Below are 16338 nucleotides of genomic sequence, written 5' to 3'. Positions count from 1 at the left end.
CAAACTCAGAATGAGAAATTGGTACTGAGGTGTCCATGTGAAACCAATCTTTACTATCATAGAAGAAAAAGAACTCATCCGAAATTGTCATCATCTGGTATTTCCTCTGTTCCCCTGGGTATTTCTCCTGTTTTCTCCTCATGTTCTCCTGGTGTCTGTTTTTGGTCACCATTTCTTCTTTTTTTTCAGAAAGGACTATTGTTTTGTACTTACTATCTGTCAATACAACAGCATGTGGTGGACCCTAGCACAGTATAATGACTTTGTTCTGCAGTTGTGTGGATCCCCCTTCATCATGGGTCAAACAGTCCTAAATGCATTCGTTTGTCTGTTAACAGCTGAGTTGTCTAAGATATTGCATCACATATAACTGCCACTGGGAATACTTATTTCTGGGAATAATCATGAAATGGATGTATTGTAGATTGCATCAGTTTAAAGGTTTGAAACATAGACTGTATAAAAACATGGACGTAGTGTCCATGATGTCACCTGTAGATTCCTGAAGTACAATGTGGGCGCCATCTTGGCAGCGTGTCAACGCGATTTTCTCCTGGATATTCGGAAATGGGCAAAGAGGCAGGAGCTGACTGCTGAAACCATGCCCATCTAGCTTGATGCCAGTGACAGCAGCGGCTATCCATCTGTCGCTCAAGTGGCCATCCTTCCAGAACTTTATGTCTTAATATAATTTATAAGGATGGGTTATTAAAAATTCAAAATTTTTTTGTTAATTAATTCAAATTTATTTTTTTTACCAAGCTGTACAGGCATTTTAACATGGGGAGTCTATGGGGAGTCTAAGGACCCTTTTGGACCCAGCCTTTAGCGGCCATCAATGAATTGCAGTTTTAGTCACTTTCGTGTTAGTCTCAGGCATCACGCCCATGGACCATTGGCTAAATGTCTGATGCATATGGGACACAAAAGTAAAAGTTGACACAAAAGTCGTCATTGGATTGTTTGAATTATACAGAATCTCCTGGAGATGTGTGTGTTGCATTCTTTAACGTTCCACCTGTAAACAAAGATGACGTGCCGCCAAACACCCTCACGAAAGAAGAAAACTGTCCGGTTTACAACTGTGACGATGAAAACTTATCAGGATCAACTAAACGCTGGGTTTTCAAAAGTAGGTGAAATATTTAAAGTTCATGGCATAGAATCTTTAAAATGCTTCTGAGAGTTCTATACACCTGTAATTGTGGCAACATTCACATACCCCGAAGCTGAACAAAACGAACTGTCTGAAGGTCTGGCTACACAAGACTACTTCTGTATGGGCTTCACAAAAGAGAGCGGCAGGTTATTGCTCGGTTTGAAATGAATGGAGTTGGAGGAATCTCTTTATGTTTTTTCCACAGCTGTTGCATCCAGAGGTCCTAAAGAATTTTTATGGCAGCCATAGGCCAATATTTTAGAAATTAGTCTCTTGGCAGGTGAAGGGCAAAAACTGAATGTGGACCAATGAGGAGACCTGTCCTTCCTGGACTTGGTACCAGAGCTCTTCTTCTTGCTGTGGGAAAATATATGTTTTAATATGTTCAGTCTTTATTCTTTTCATTACTGTATAACATATATTATCCTAGTTGTATATGCAAGGCTGAACTACCTCCTGTGTTTCTGTTAAGAAGTGATAAAGAAGTACATGATGCATCTGGGAACTGGGATGTATCCCAATGCTTCAGCAGGCAGAGAGGGAGATTTATGTAGTTGTGATTTTTGTGTTATGAGCCACTTCTCATCTGACACTTGACTTGTAAGTGGCATTAATAATGAGGTATAATAAAGGAAAAGACACTCGTTCTTTGATTTGTTTTATTTTATAAAAGAAGGTGTAACATTAAAATATATTAAAGTGCACATAAACACAAAAAACTCAAGTACATATGGAGGAAGAGGTTCTAGTGGGACAAATCACAGTGCTAGCAGTCCATGTAGAGTTGACACACTGTTTGATTTTTGGAGAGGTGCACGTCAGGCTACAGCGTAGGCTACGGTTTAGGATGTGCTTATGCTTAGGCTACAGCTTGAGGCTACACTCCTCTCTTCCTTCTCTGCTAATGTCTCCACCGCTAAAAGGACATACTGCCATAACAAAATTAACAATTCGTCTAACTCTTGCATGCTTTTAAAACCTTTTTCTTGCTCCTTTGTCCTCCTCCCCCTCCTGCTTAATCTCTAATAGCTGACGACTTTGCCATGTTTTCCATTAATACAATAAAATATATCAGTGCACAATTTTCCATCCCACAATCCGTCAAGCACATCTCACCAGCAAACATTCATTCACATCCTTCTCTTCACTCTCTGAGGCAGAAGTCTCCAAACTTATCCTTTCTAATCATCCTACTGCTTGTCCTCTTGATCCTATTCCATCTCATCTCCTTCAAGCCATTTATCCTGCAGTTGTACCTGCACTCACTCATATCATCAACACATCCCCCCACACTGGTGTCTTTCCCTCATCATTTAGACAGGCACGTATAACTCCGCTACTTAAGAAACCCACCCTCAACCCATCTCTTTTAGAGAACTACAGACCAGTTTCTCTTCTTCCTTTCATTGCAAAAACACTTGAATGAGCTGTGTTCAATCAAGTCTCTGCATTTCTCACACAGAACAACCTCATTGACAGCAACCAATCTGGTTTCAGAAGTGGACATTAAACTAAGACTGCCTTGCTCTCAGTTGTTGAAGCCCTAAGACTGTTGTAACAAGAAATGACTCGAACCAGACAAATTAAAGAGTCCCAAGAAAGATAACCAACCTGTGGCGGAGGCATGGTTTAGCGAAGTCTGCAACGGGAGAGCGAGTGAAGAGACGAGCGGCGATAAGTGGTTCAGGTGAGAAACAAGTAACACCTGGATCTCGTTTCAGTGATTGGCGTGGGGAACCCGCATTTAAGGAGCACGACAGCCGGCGAAAGGAGAGAGAGACGGGGACTCGTGAGCTCAGGAAGCTGGAGAGCGATCGAGCAAGTCAGACGCAGTATTCGTGTCCGAAGTGCTGTTAGAGAGTGCGCGCACCTGCCGCGCTTGTTTGTTTATTTGTTTTGTTTTTGTTTTGGAATAAAGCCTCTCACGAGCCCCGTACGCCGACTCTGGTCTCCTTCCTCTACTCTGATTGAACTTTCATTACACTGGTGCCGAAACCCGGGAGGAAGGAGAGCGTTCGCCATGCGGACTCCGTCAGCTACATCAGCCTCGCCATTTGCGGACATCATATCATCGCTCACGGGCCTGCACCAAGAACACCACCAGGCCCTGCTGGACCTGCGGGCCGACCAAGACCACCGGTTCCAGGCGATGATGCGGGCCCAGCAGGAGGACCGCGAGCTGGTCCGGAGCTTGCTGGACCGGGAGGCTCGGACGGGGACGGCCTCCCCCAGCGCCCCGCCCCCTCACATGCCACTCACCAAGATGGGACCCACTGACGACCCGGAGACTTTCCTTGACTTGTTCGAGCGGACGGCGGAGGCGTGTGGGTGGCCGGTGGACAGCTGGCCCGTACGGGTGATCCCTCTGCTGTTGGGGGAGGCCCAGAAGGCGGCTCAACAACTACCCGTCTCGAACCTCCTGGTCTACGCCGACCTCAGACGAGCCATCCTCCAGAGGGTGGGCCTCAGCCCAGAACAACATCGCCAGCGCTTCCGGTCGCTGGAGCTGGCCGAGGCGGGCCGACCCTTTGTGTTGCCGCAGCAGCTCCGGGACTCGTGCCGCAAATGGCTGTTGGCCGGGGACGGCGACGCAGAATCCATCATCAACGCGGTGGTACTGGAGCAGTTCATCTCCCGCCTTCCAAAGAAGTCCGCCCAGTGGGTCCAGTGCCACCGCCCGGCGTCGCTGGATCTGGCCATCCAACTGGCGGAGGATCAGCTGGCGGCGTGCTCCGGGGTCAGCGAGCCCCTCCCTGCTGTCTCTCTCTCTCTCTCTGTTTCCCCCTCCCCCCCCACTCCGAAATCTCTCCCTCTCCCTAGGTCCCGTTGGGTGGGGCCACCGAGGGCTGCGCCCCGCTGGAGGGTGGCGATGGAGCCTGCAGCCGGGGCCCGAGGTCCCGCACGAGGGATGGCCGCTCCCCAGCGACGGGGGAGTGAAGACACTCCGGCTGCTTCCCCACGTCAATCCCCTGAGCCACTTCCCGCCACTAGGGCAGCGGGGAGACCCGGGCCAGCCTGCTGGCGTGGCGGGGATCCGGGCCACTTTGTGGACAGGTGCCCGATGATGGAGGTGGGGACACTGGTCCGGATCCCGGACGACCCGCAGGCTGCCCCCGATCAAGCCGGGCTGTACCAAATACCCGTGAGTATTAAGGGGGGTACCTATCAGGCTCTGGTGGATTCAGGTTGTAACCAGACCTCCATCCATCAAAGCCTGATACAATCCGGGGCATTGGATACGGGCCGCATGGTTAAGGTGAGGTGTGTGCACGGGGATATAAGGGAATATCCATTAAAAGCCATAGGTATTTAATTTCGGGGCCATAAGCATAGTGTGGAGGTGGCCGTTAGTCCGCGCCTCCGGCATCCGCTAATTTTGGGGACAAATTGGCCAGCGTTTCAGCATTTACTAGGGTGTTTGACAGCGGGTGCCGTCGGGGGAAAGAACCGGCCGGGGGGCGGGGCGAGTGCTCAGGTGGGAGAATCTGTCCCGGGGCCTAGCGGGGCGGTCTCAGGGGAACCGAGCGGCATGGCGAGGAGGCTAAACCTTGCCGGCCGCGATGACTTTCCCCTGGAACAATCCCAGGACGAGACGCTGAAGCATGCCTTCGAGCAGGTCCGCTCGATCGATGGGCGGGTCCTCCACCCTGAGCGTCCGCTATCCCACCCGTATTTTGCTGTTATTAAAGACAGGTTGTATCGAGTGACCCACGACGCTCAGACAAATGAAGATACAACCCAGTTGTTAGTACCGCGGAGCCGTCAGGAAATTCCTTTCCGGACGGCGCATTGTAATCCTATGGCAGGGCACTTAGGAGTAGCAGCAACACTAAATCGTCTAACGACCCGATTCTTTTGGCCGGGCATTCACGAGAACGTGCGCAGGTGGTGCGCGTCTTGTCGGGAAAGTCAGTTGGTAAACCCACCGGCCGTTCCAAAAGCGCCTTTGCGCCCTATTCCTCTAGTGCAGGTCCCCTCCGAGCGAATTGGTATGGACCTGATCGGGCCGTTAGAGCGATCCGCACGGGGACACCGTTTCGCGTTAGTCTTAGTGGATTACGCGACACGGTATCCGGAAGCAGTGGCGCTCCGTAACATCTCAGCCAAAAGTGTGGCGGATGCCTTGTTTCGTTTAATCTCCCGCGTGGGAATCCCAAAAGAGATTCTCACGGACCAGGGCACCGCGTTTATGTCGCGCACGTTAAACGAATTGTACGGATTATTGGGCATTAAAGCGGTGCGTACCAGCGTTTATCACCCACAAATTGACGGTCTGGTTGAACGGTTTAATCGCACATTAAAAACCATGATCCTGAAATTCGTACATGAAGACGCGAAAAATTGGGACCGTTGGCTAGAACCCCTCTTATTTGCTGTGCGCGAAGTCCCCCAAGCCTCCACGAGGTTTTCCCCCTTCGAGCTTCTCTATGGACGTCAGCCCAGGGGGGTGCTAGACGTTCTGAGAGAAACTTGGGAGGACGGACACTCGGATAGCAAAAATGAAATTCAATATGTCCTGGACCTGCGCGCAAAACTCCATACACTGGGGCGGCTCTCTATGGAGAATTTGCTTCAGGCCCAGGGCAGACAAAGCCAGCTATATAACCGGGGAACTAAGCTACGAGAATTTGCACCGGGAGATAAAGTGCTCGTTTTACTGCCAACCTCTAGCTCCAAATTGTTAGCCAAGTAGCAAGGACCATTTGAGGTCACACGGCGGATAGGAGATCTCAATTATGAGGTAGTACGGACAGATAGAGGCGACTCACGGCAAATCTACCATCTCAACCTCCTTAAAAAATGGAGCGGGGAGGAGTCAGTGTTGTTAGCGACGGTAGTGAGTGGGGAGGAGGATCTCGGGCCAGAGGCGATTATTAAAGGAAAACCCCTCGCACTGGCTCTAGGAGGGGACCACCTCTCGCCCTCGCAGCTCACTGACATCGCGCAGTTGCAGGTAGAATTTGCAGACGTGTTTTCGCCCCTACCCGGCCATACGGACCTGATTCAGCACCACATTGAGACAGAGCCGGGAGTCGTAATTCGCAGCCGGCCATATAGATTGCCTGAACACAAAAAAAAAGGTAGTTCAGACCGAATTAGAGGCTATGCTGGGGATGGGAGTAATCGAGGAGTCACACAGCGATTGGGCGAGCCCGATAGTTTTGGTGCCCAAAACGGACGGCTCGGTACGGTTCTGTGTAGACTATCGCAGGGTGAATGCAATTTCCAAATTTGATGCTTATCCAATGCCGCGGATTGACGAGTTGCTCGATCGGTTAGGCACGGCTCGTTTTTATTCGACATTGGACTTAACCAAAGGTTATTGGCAGATCCCCTTATCTCCCATTTCCAAAGAAAAGACCGCCTTCACCACGCCGTTTGGATTACACCAATTTGTTACGCTTCCGTTCGGCTTGTTCGGGGCCCCGGCTACGTTTCAGCGCCTCATGGATCGAGTGCTGCGGCCCCATGCTGCATATGCCGCCGCCTACCTGGATGATATTATCATCTATAGTGGGGACTGGCAGCGGCATATGGAGCATGTGAGGACGGTCCTCAGGGCGCTGAGACTGGCGGGGCTAACGGCTAACCCGAAGAAGTGCGCAGTTGGACGGGTGGAGGTAAAGTATCTGGGCTTCCACTTGGGCCACGGGCAGGTGCGTCCCCAAATTGATAAGACGGCAGCAATTGCAACCTGTCCCAGGCCCAAGACCAAAAAGGAGGTGAGGCAGTTCTTGGGGCTGGCGGGATATTACAGGAGGTTTATTCCTCATTATTCGGACCTCACCAGCCCGTTGACTGACCTCACTAAAAAGGAGGTACCAGATACGGTCCAGTGGACGGAGCCGTGCCAACGGGCCTTTACCCGAGTTAAAGCTGCCCTGTGTGGCGGGCCGCTCCTGCACTCTCCTAACTTTGCTCTCCCCTTTTTTTTGCAGACCGACGTGTCGGACAGGGGGCTGGGCGCGGTCCTGTCCCAGGAGGTGGGGGGGGAAGACCGCCCGGTGCTGTACATTAGTCGGAAGCTCTCCAAGAGAGAGACTAAGTACAGCACCATAGAGAAGGAGTGTTTGGCCATCAGGTGGGCGGTTCTCACCCTTCGTTACTACCTCCTGGGACGGGAGTTCACCCTCTGCTCGGACCACGCGCCCCTCCAGTGGCTCCACCGCATGAAGGATACCAACGCGCGAATCACCCGTTGGTATCTAGCTTTACAGCCATTTAAGTTCAAGGTGATTCACAGGCCGGGGGCGCAGATGGCTGTGGCCGATTTCCTCTCCAGGAATGGGGGGGGGGTGCTGCTGCAGGCCGGATGGCTCCCCGGCCTGAGTCGGGCGGTGGGGGTATGTGGCGGAGGCGTGGTTTAGCGAAGTCTGCAACGGGAGAGCGAGTGAAGAGACGAGCGGCGATAAGTGGTTCAGGTGAGAAACAAGTAACACCTGGATCTCGTTTCAGTGATTGGCGTGGGGAACCCGCATTTAAGGAGCGCGACAGCCGGCGAAAGGAGAGAGAGACGGGGACTCGTGAGCGCAGGAAGCTGGAGAGCGATCGAGCAAGTCAGACGCAGTATTCGTGGCCGAAGTGCTGTTAGAGAGTGCGCGCACCTGCCGCGCTTGTTTGTTTATTTGTTTTGTTTTTTGTTTTGGAATAAAGCCTCTCACGAGCCCCGTACGCCGACTCTGGTCTCCTTCCTCTACTCTGATTGAACTTTCATTACACAACCAACCAACGCTTTCACAGAACAGCTTTCAACATTTACACCACTAGAACAATTATTGACAATTTTTAATCCGCAGAAGAGACTGTCAAAGTTGTTGTTCGCAAGTGAAATGCAACGCTGGACATCACATGAAAAACCATGAGAGTACTACACAAGTTCCATTGACTTCCCCCACCTAGCAGAACCAGACTGAAATTACTAAAGGGGGGGTGGGACTTGTAACCTTTGGTCTCCACAGAATATTCCTATGTCAGAGAATGACAAAGAAACTGTCTTTTGTACATATATATGGACCAAAATGAACTCCAAAATGACTTCTAAATGAATATCATTCCATCGCTTAACTCCATATTAATTTACATGTAACCCACACATTTGACTGTCATGTTATAATCACTTATTGTGTATGTCTTTTGATAACTATGGGAACTTAAGGCTACATAGTCATGCCTAGTATCTATGTAATTGAATCTGCTTGCTTGATATTGTCCTGACAATCAATTATTGGTCAAATCTATCATATTCGTGTTATAGGAATCATGTCCAAAATTAGACCCTGCAAGAGCGTTAAAATTCGGACCCCATGCTTGGTAAGATAAACATATGATTTATGATGCCCCCGAGCCAAGACAATATCTGATTGGTCAAGACAACATTTGAGGTGTGGCCAACAGGCCAGTTTAAATACTTTGGACACCATAAAATCTTGCTTTAGTTGTTAGCTTTGCTTTTGCTACTAGTCATACCTGCTTTTAGTTGTAGCCTTGCTTTTGCTATTAGTCATGCCAGCTTGTAGCTTTGCTTCTTAGCTTTTAGCCATGCTGTTTGTCATCACTGTTCTTTGAGCGCGGCTCTTGCGTGCTTCAGCCTGCACGCCTGCTGCTACTTAGCCACGATGAGAAGAAACACCACCTTGTCAAACTTAATTTCTTTTCTTTTCCGTTTGAGAGTTTCGTGTTCTGAGTTAAGTTTTGTAACGTCGAGCCTCCGACGCCTGACCTCGGGTGCCCCTTCAACTTCAAACAGCCACACAACTCCATCTTCAGCCAACGTCCAACCACGGGCTTCCCAAGACGTCACTTCAGCGACTGGACTTCCAGACAATCAGCGACAACAAAGGGACACCTTCAGGCAATGTACCTTCAGACATTTGTGCTGGTGTATCTAATATAATTTTAATCTCATTGAGGAACTCAATGCGAGGGTTAATTAAGTGATTGATGGCTGTTCATGTCTATGCAATTTAACAAATTGCTGTAAACTTAGGATTCCAGATTTCCATTCTCTTAAACTCATCTTTCCCTAACATTCGATCTTCCTGCAACTTGTGTGAATGTGTGAGTGCGTGCGTTTGTGTTAGATTAGTTTATATGTCTTAGATTTATCTAAATAAAGCCTTATTCATATTGATGAGATATTAATATCCAGCACAGATTTGATGTTAAACGGCTCGTTCAGTGAATCGCAGGGCGTCTCCGTGACCAGCCGTGAAACAGTGATTCTGTTCAAATTCCATTTAAATTATTAAATTATTCACTTTGAGCTAAATTGACCTGTTTCCCTTACACTGTCAAGAGCGGAATCCAAATCTTCAATACTTCTATTGCTTGATCTGTCTGCTGCTTTTGACATGGTTAACCACCAGATCCTCCAATCAACCCTACTGGCAAAGGGCATCTCATGAACCACACTTCAGTTGTTTGAGACTTACTCATCAGATAGGTCCTTCAAAATATCTTTGATAGTTGAGGTGTCCAAGTCACAGTATCTAACAACTGGGGTGCCTCAGGGCTCAGTTCTTGGACCACTTCTCTTCTCTGTCTACATGGCATCATTAGGTTCTGTCATTAGGCTTTTCATACCACTGCTATGCTGATGACACTCAACTCTACCTCTCATTCCATCCTGATGATCCGACGGTAGCTTCTCGCATCCCAGCTTGTCTAACAGACATTTCTTGCTGGATGATGGACCATCACCTTCAACTCAACCTTGCTAAGACAGAACTGCTTGTGGTCCCAGCAAACCCATCATTTCATCACAATTTCACCATCAAGTTAGGCACATCAACCATAACTCCTTCAAAAACAGTCAGAAGCCTTGGAGTTATGATTGATGATCAGCTGACTTTCTCAGATCACATTGCTAAAACTGTCTGGTCCTGCATCTATATCTATCTATCTATCTATCTATATTGCAGTGTGGGGAGCAAACTAGACATGGTGGGTGTGGTGTCAGGCCTTGGAAAGGCTTGGAGCAAGGCATCGAACCCCCAACTGCTCCCTGGGCGCTGCAGCATAAATGGCTGCCCACTGCTCCAGGTGTGTGTTCACAGTGTGTGTGTGTGTTCACTGCTCTGTGTGTGTGCACTTTGGATGGGTTAAATGCAGAGCACAAATTCTGAGTATGGGTCACCATACTTGGCTGAATGTCACTTTCACTTTATTTAACAGAAAATCAAATATCAAACATTTCACAAAATGTCCAAAATGGGGAATAACGTGTCCAAATGTAAAGGAGCATTTAAAATAAGGGGGGCAACAGCGTCTTCACAGAACCTCATCTTCCCTGGCCCATGGCGCTTGAGGGAAAACAGCTTGGCATCCTGGTCCATCTACCTCTCTCACACACCCACTCCTGTCTGGAGCCTGGCTAAATATCCCACGACAGTTATCAAACTATGGAAAAGACAGAAAAAAGAGCAGTCCAAGATCACACCAGCACACTGTGAGAAACTAGTCATGTCCTGCGACCACAGATGTACTGAAGTCATTCAAAGCAAGGGCCTCTGCACTTCCTACTAATTTCTGACAGCTGTAACCCTAAAAAATCTTAGCTACATTTTTGTAATCTTTTGTGCTACAGTGGTTATTGTTCTCTAATTGAAATTCCTTGGTTATTTTTGCAAACATGTCAGTGGATCAGTGGTATGCCTACAGTTAATATTACTTACAATTTTGATGATGAAGATTAGTGTCTCTCCCTTTCGCGACTCATACTCAGAAAAATTTATCTATTAACGTCTTTTCCATTACGGCACTTTTCAACTACATGGTATGGATTGGCACGGTTCACTTTAGGTGGGTTTTTCACTGGGTACAGTACCTGGTACCTCATAAGTCCCAAGTGAATTGTAATATTACCAAAACTTGATGTTTAAACTTCGCTGATCACTGATTGGCCAGAGATAACCGAAATTGCAACACAAACACAACAGGACTACTAGATGTAAATCAGCAAATTTAATGAGAAAAATAAATGAGAATACAGTTAACTATGAATTAAGTCATGATATTAAATGCAAAATGAGATGCATCTTTTCTGATACTCATACATGGATATGCTTTACTCACAAAAATAAAATGTATTATTGCTAGATAAAGCATCACAATGTTATAATTAATTTATTAATTTTACCCAACTTGTAAACTCCATAAAATAGACTGAATGTTTTGTTTTGACAAACACTTTAAAAGCTTAAAATCACTAGCTGAAAAAAAGATGCAGGAAGCCGTGCGACATCACATCGCCAGACCAAAATAAAAGTCCTGCCATAATAGACTTAAATCAATATATAATGAAATACAAGACATACAGTATATATCAATATATATAAAAAATGTTTGTTATGCAAATAGCAATAAGAATTATTATTGTTGTTATTGTTATTATACACCTCAGAAAAAAAGACCATTAATGGGTCAGGCAGAATCAAGCAGAATCACTGAAGCAAAGAGGAACAGCACGAACAAGAAAAAAACAATTAATCTGGGACATGAACATGAAAAGCAACAAACAGCAACCTCAAAAGAAAACTCTCTGTCTGCTTCTTTGTGTCTTGTTGAAAAAATGAAAAGTGAAAACAATTAGCAATTTACCTGTACAAATATACAAACAATATCTCATGTCACTTTTCTTACCATTGTCATCTAAAGACTTCAGGTCATGATGCAAAAAGGTGATCATGATCTCTTTATTCATAAGTTATTATTAATTAATAATTTAATTTCAATATTATTTAACTGTGAATCCTAATTTTGGCTGGACAGTAATGAACCATATGTTCACAACTTATGAATCTTACCTATGTAAGTTAGCGAAAACTGTTTTGATTCAGATCCAAAAGTATGAATATTTATTAAATATTTACAACAAGCAATATTTGACAGATAAGGTTATAACCCCCTTTTTTTAAGATGTCACTTAAAAAGGTCTGTTTGTAACTTTTCCACCCCTGTGGCCTTGCATCCAAAAATGTCTCCTAAACAGCATCTCATATTCAGTACATGCTTAAGTATCTGTAATTCAAATATGAATACATCTGACGTGTTTTATTATGTACCTGTGTTTGTATGTGAATTCCTATGCACTTTTGTGTTTTCAGACAGCAGCGTGTGGTAAAGACTTTTAATTTGGTCTGACAATGTCACGTCATAATGCTGGGTAGCGCTCCTGTGTTTGTTGTGTTCTGGCTGAAGAAAGGTTTGTGCTGCGATTTGACAATTAAAAGAAATAAAAAAATAATCATAATGTAGTGCCTTTAAACATGTGGCTAAAATGTATATTCAATTTCATAGCGTTTCAAAATTACGTATAATGAATTAATTATTATTGAATGTATAGCAGTGCAATGCTTATAAAGATACGTTGATTTATTTGAGTAAAGAGCACCAGTATATAATTAATCGGTTAAAAGGTGCGTCTCATTTCGCTTCCCATCTCGAGAATCGGTTTACAGTAAACACGAATTGGCACTGGCAAAGTAACGTTACTGATGAGAGAATTAAAGACGTCCGAATGAATCGATTCGCAAAATGATTCACTGATTCACGACAGCGCAAATGCAGAGAACACAAACAAACACGTCACATAAACAAAAACAAAGAGTTAACTTTTTTTTTTCCACAAACCAAATGCATATGCTTTTATAAAATGTAATTAATAAGCATTAATATACACTAAAAGCTTACATACGAAATGTCGGTATAAACTGAGTTCTTATTAATGTGTAGCACTAGGTTTGAGTGTTGAGTTAATCAGAGATTTAGTTTGGATTTTTTTTCCTGTTAATTATTCCCATCTTATACATAACTGTCCAATAAAAAAACTCCCTGGTGAAGCAGATGAGATCCACGTGACACACTTTTATAAAGATGGCGTTAATTAAAGAGGAGAGTGAAGATGTGAAGATTGAAGAAGCATTCAGAGTAAAACAAGAAGATACTGAGGAACAAACAGGTTGGTGTTCATTCTCAAAGTGGAAATCTACAGAAATGAATGATATTGTTGAAGTATGTCAGTGTAATTAGAATGTTCATTGCGTCACATGATCATATGGTTCATTCAAATCTGCTTTCACACTTGACTGGTTCAGAGATGGACATGCTCAGTTCTTATATTCACAACAGTTTAGGGTTTTCAAATAGTGTTCAATATTTGTAAAACTTGTTGGACATTGTTAACATATTTCAAATAAAGGAAAAATGAAGTAAAACATACATCAGTCATACAGTAAATTCACCACATTGAGGCAAAGAACCACCACAGTTCTCAATATTAACGCTTGACCACTTGTTTAGGGTAAGTAGATTTTTGAAGGGCTGAGTGATAGAGAATATATATATATATATATATATATATATATATATATATATATATATAAAGTGGTTTTATAACTGCCAGCAATGTTTAAAAATGAAAGAAAGCGAAAATTTAATATTGAGAATATGTTCTGAGATTACAGGAAACACTTTTTTTTTTTTTTTTTTACTAAGTTTTGATACATTATGTTGGTTTTGATGTCTGTTGTTTTGTGCCTTTAAACTAGTGTTAACTTCTGACTTTTTTTTTTAACTTTAGACATGATGGCCCTTAAAGAGGAGAGTCAAGAACTGAATGAAATGGAAGAGAAATCTCAGATTGAGAAACCTTTTTTAATAACTGTAGAAAAATCCACACGGACTAAAAAGAGTTCTTCACGAAGAACAGCGAAAAAGACCAAAGCTAAGAGTTATTTCAGCTGCCAACAGTGTGGAAAAAGCTTCAATCAAAAACAAAACCTTACGATCCACATGAGAGTTCACACTGGAGAGAAGCCTTACAGCTGCCAGCAGTGTGGGAAGTGTTTCAGTCAGAAACAAAACCTTACAGTCCATATGAGACTCCATACCGGAGAGAACTCGGTTCATCTGCAAACAGTGTGGAAAACGTTTCACTAAAAGACAAAACCTTGATATCCACATGAGAATTCACACTGGAGAGAGCTCGTTCACCTGCCAACAGTGTGGGAGCAGTTTCACTCAAAAAGGAAACCTTAAAGTCCACATGAGAGTTCACACCGGAGAGAAACCTTACACCTGCCCTCAGTGTGGACAGAGATTTTCACATAAAAACACTCTTAATTCCCACATGAGAATTCACACGGGAGAGAAGCTGTTCACCTGTGATCAGTGTGAAAAGAGCTTCACAACAGAACTGAACCTTAGATATCACAAGAACGTTCACACTGGAGAGAAGCCGTTTGTATGTGGCCAGTGTGGAAAGCATTTCAGACGGAAAGTAACCCTTAATTACCACTCAAGGATTCACTCAGGAGAAAACTGTTTTAAATGCAAGCAGTGTGGAAAGCGTTTTTGTTATAAAAAAAGCCTCAGCACTCACATGAGTCTTCACACTGGAGAGAAGCCTTACACGTGCAAACGGTGTGGGAAGAGCTTCTCGCTTAAAGGAAATCTTAAGACTCACATGAGACTTCACACCGGAGAGAAGCCCTTTTCGTGTATGCAGTGTGACAGGAGTTTCACGTATCAAAGAGACCTGAAACGTCATTTGCAAACTCATTCTGGACAGAAATCGCAAAGTTCTAAATGTAAAAAGAGGTGTAGAAAAAACAGTAATTTTGAAAATCAACAGTGCATTCACTCTGGAGAAAGGCCATTTAGTGTAACAAAACATTTATTTTGCCATTGCACTTAAAGATACACATGAAAAATCATGAAAACGTGAAGTCCTATGTATGTGCTTTGTGTGGAAAGAGTTTTAAGTGGTTTGGCAAGTTAAAATTGCACCAAGAAAATACGGATCTGTGTCAAATTAAGGACACGTTCTCACCACAGCTGAATGTCTCAAATGTGATTTGTCCACATTTTATGGTCGCTTCGTTTATTTGCATTCTTAACTTTTTTTTTAACTTTGCTCTTTTTTTTTTTTTGCACATGAACACCTGACCATATATTTATGGTTTTAAATTTTGAGGGGTTGTGTTAGACACCCTCCTGTTTATATTGTTATAGAGGCGTCATTACATAAATTGATAAACTGATGTGTCACTAATGTAAATGAGAGATAAATAAAATGACAAACTGAGTGAAATGATGAACATTGGAATGTATTATTTCTAATATATAGTGAGAGAATGCCCTGTAAACATTTCAGTCTGGACTTGAATTTTACTACTTCTGGGGCTCATCTGTAAGAAAAGTCCTGAAGCCATGGATTATTCATATTTTTTTCTTGTAATAACGACTAAGTATATTGGGATCTTGATATAATAAAAGTTGTTTTCTCATGATCACTACATATTTTTTTTCTCATGATGTAGATATGACAAAAGTTTTTTCTCATTACCAGACCTTAATTTTCCTGTCATCTCAACATAACTTAAGTTTTTTACACATTATCACAATATTTTCTCATGATCTCGACATAAAGTTGTTTTCTCGTGATCTGGACATTGCAAAAGTTGTTCTCTTAAGTTACACCACTATGCCAACTGATGGGATTTTGCATATCCACATTTGGGACAGAATAAGGACCTTCTTCCTAATATTTACAAATTGTGCAGTATTTTTTATTATTGACATTTAGTTTATTCATAAATGTTAAATGCTTGAATCAATATTAATCATTTTTTATTGTTTACTCCTGAGAGCTGAGGTTTACATTGTGATTTTCTCAAATACATCAAGGTAAGTGCGCAAAGGTCTCTCTCACACATTCTCTCTCTCTCTCTCTCACACACACACACACACACAATATAATATGCTGTTATACTCCAAATAGCTTCATATACAAGTCAGAAATTAAGCTTTTTTTGCACAGGCCTATCTAAAGGGTTAACGGTCCCACCTAGTGATCAACTGTAAAAATAACAAATGTTACCTCTTCCCAACAGGGAAAACCCTCAACAATCAAGAATCTCACACACACACAAACACTACAATTTGCTGTTATACTCCATATAACTCCATATACAAGCCAGAAACCAAGCCTTTTTTGGCACAGGCCTATCTAAAGGGTTAATGGTCCCACCTAGTGGTCAACTGTAAAATTAACAAATTTTACCTCTTCCCAAAAGGGAAAACCACAAACAATCAAGAATGCATGATTACATGATGTCATGGCTTTGAAATCCAAAAATGTCATTATAATGGGAGTCAATGGGGCAAAAACAGCCACC

At 43.9% G+C, this 16338-nt stretch overlaps 1 pseudogene; it reads left to right on the top strand.

The window, feature by feature from the left end:
• Positions 1-12318: 12318 nt before the first annotated feature.
• Positions 12319-15251, top strand: LOC127971795 (gastrula zinc finger protein XlCGF52.1-like; annotated as a pseudogene).
• The last annotated feature ends 1087 nt before the right edge of the window (positions 15252-16338 follow it).

The sequence above is a fragment of the Carassius gibelio genome, chromosome A4, assembly GCF_023724105.1.
Source record: "Carassius gibelio isolate Cgi1373 ecotype wild population from Czech Republic chromosome A4, carGib1.2-hapl.c, whole genome shotgun sequence".
Classification (NCBI taxonomy): Eukaryota; Metazoa; Chordata; class Actinopteri; order Cypriniformes; family Cyprinidae; genus Carassius; species Carassius gibelio.
The sequence above is the reverse complement of the archived record's forward strand: the minus strand, read 5'-3'. Positions and strand labels throughout refer to the sequence as shown.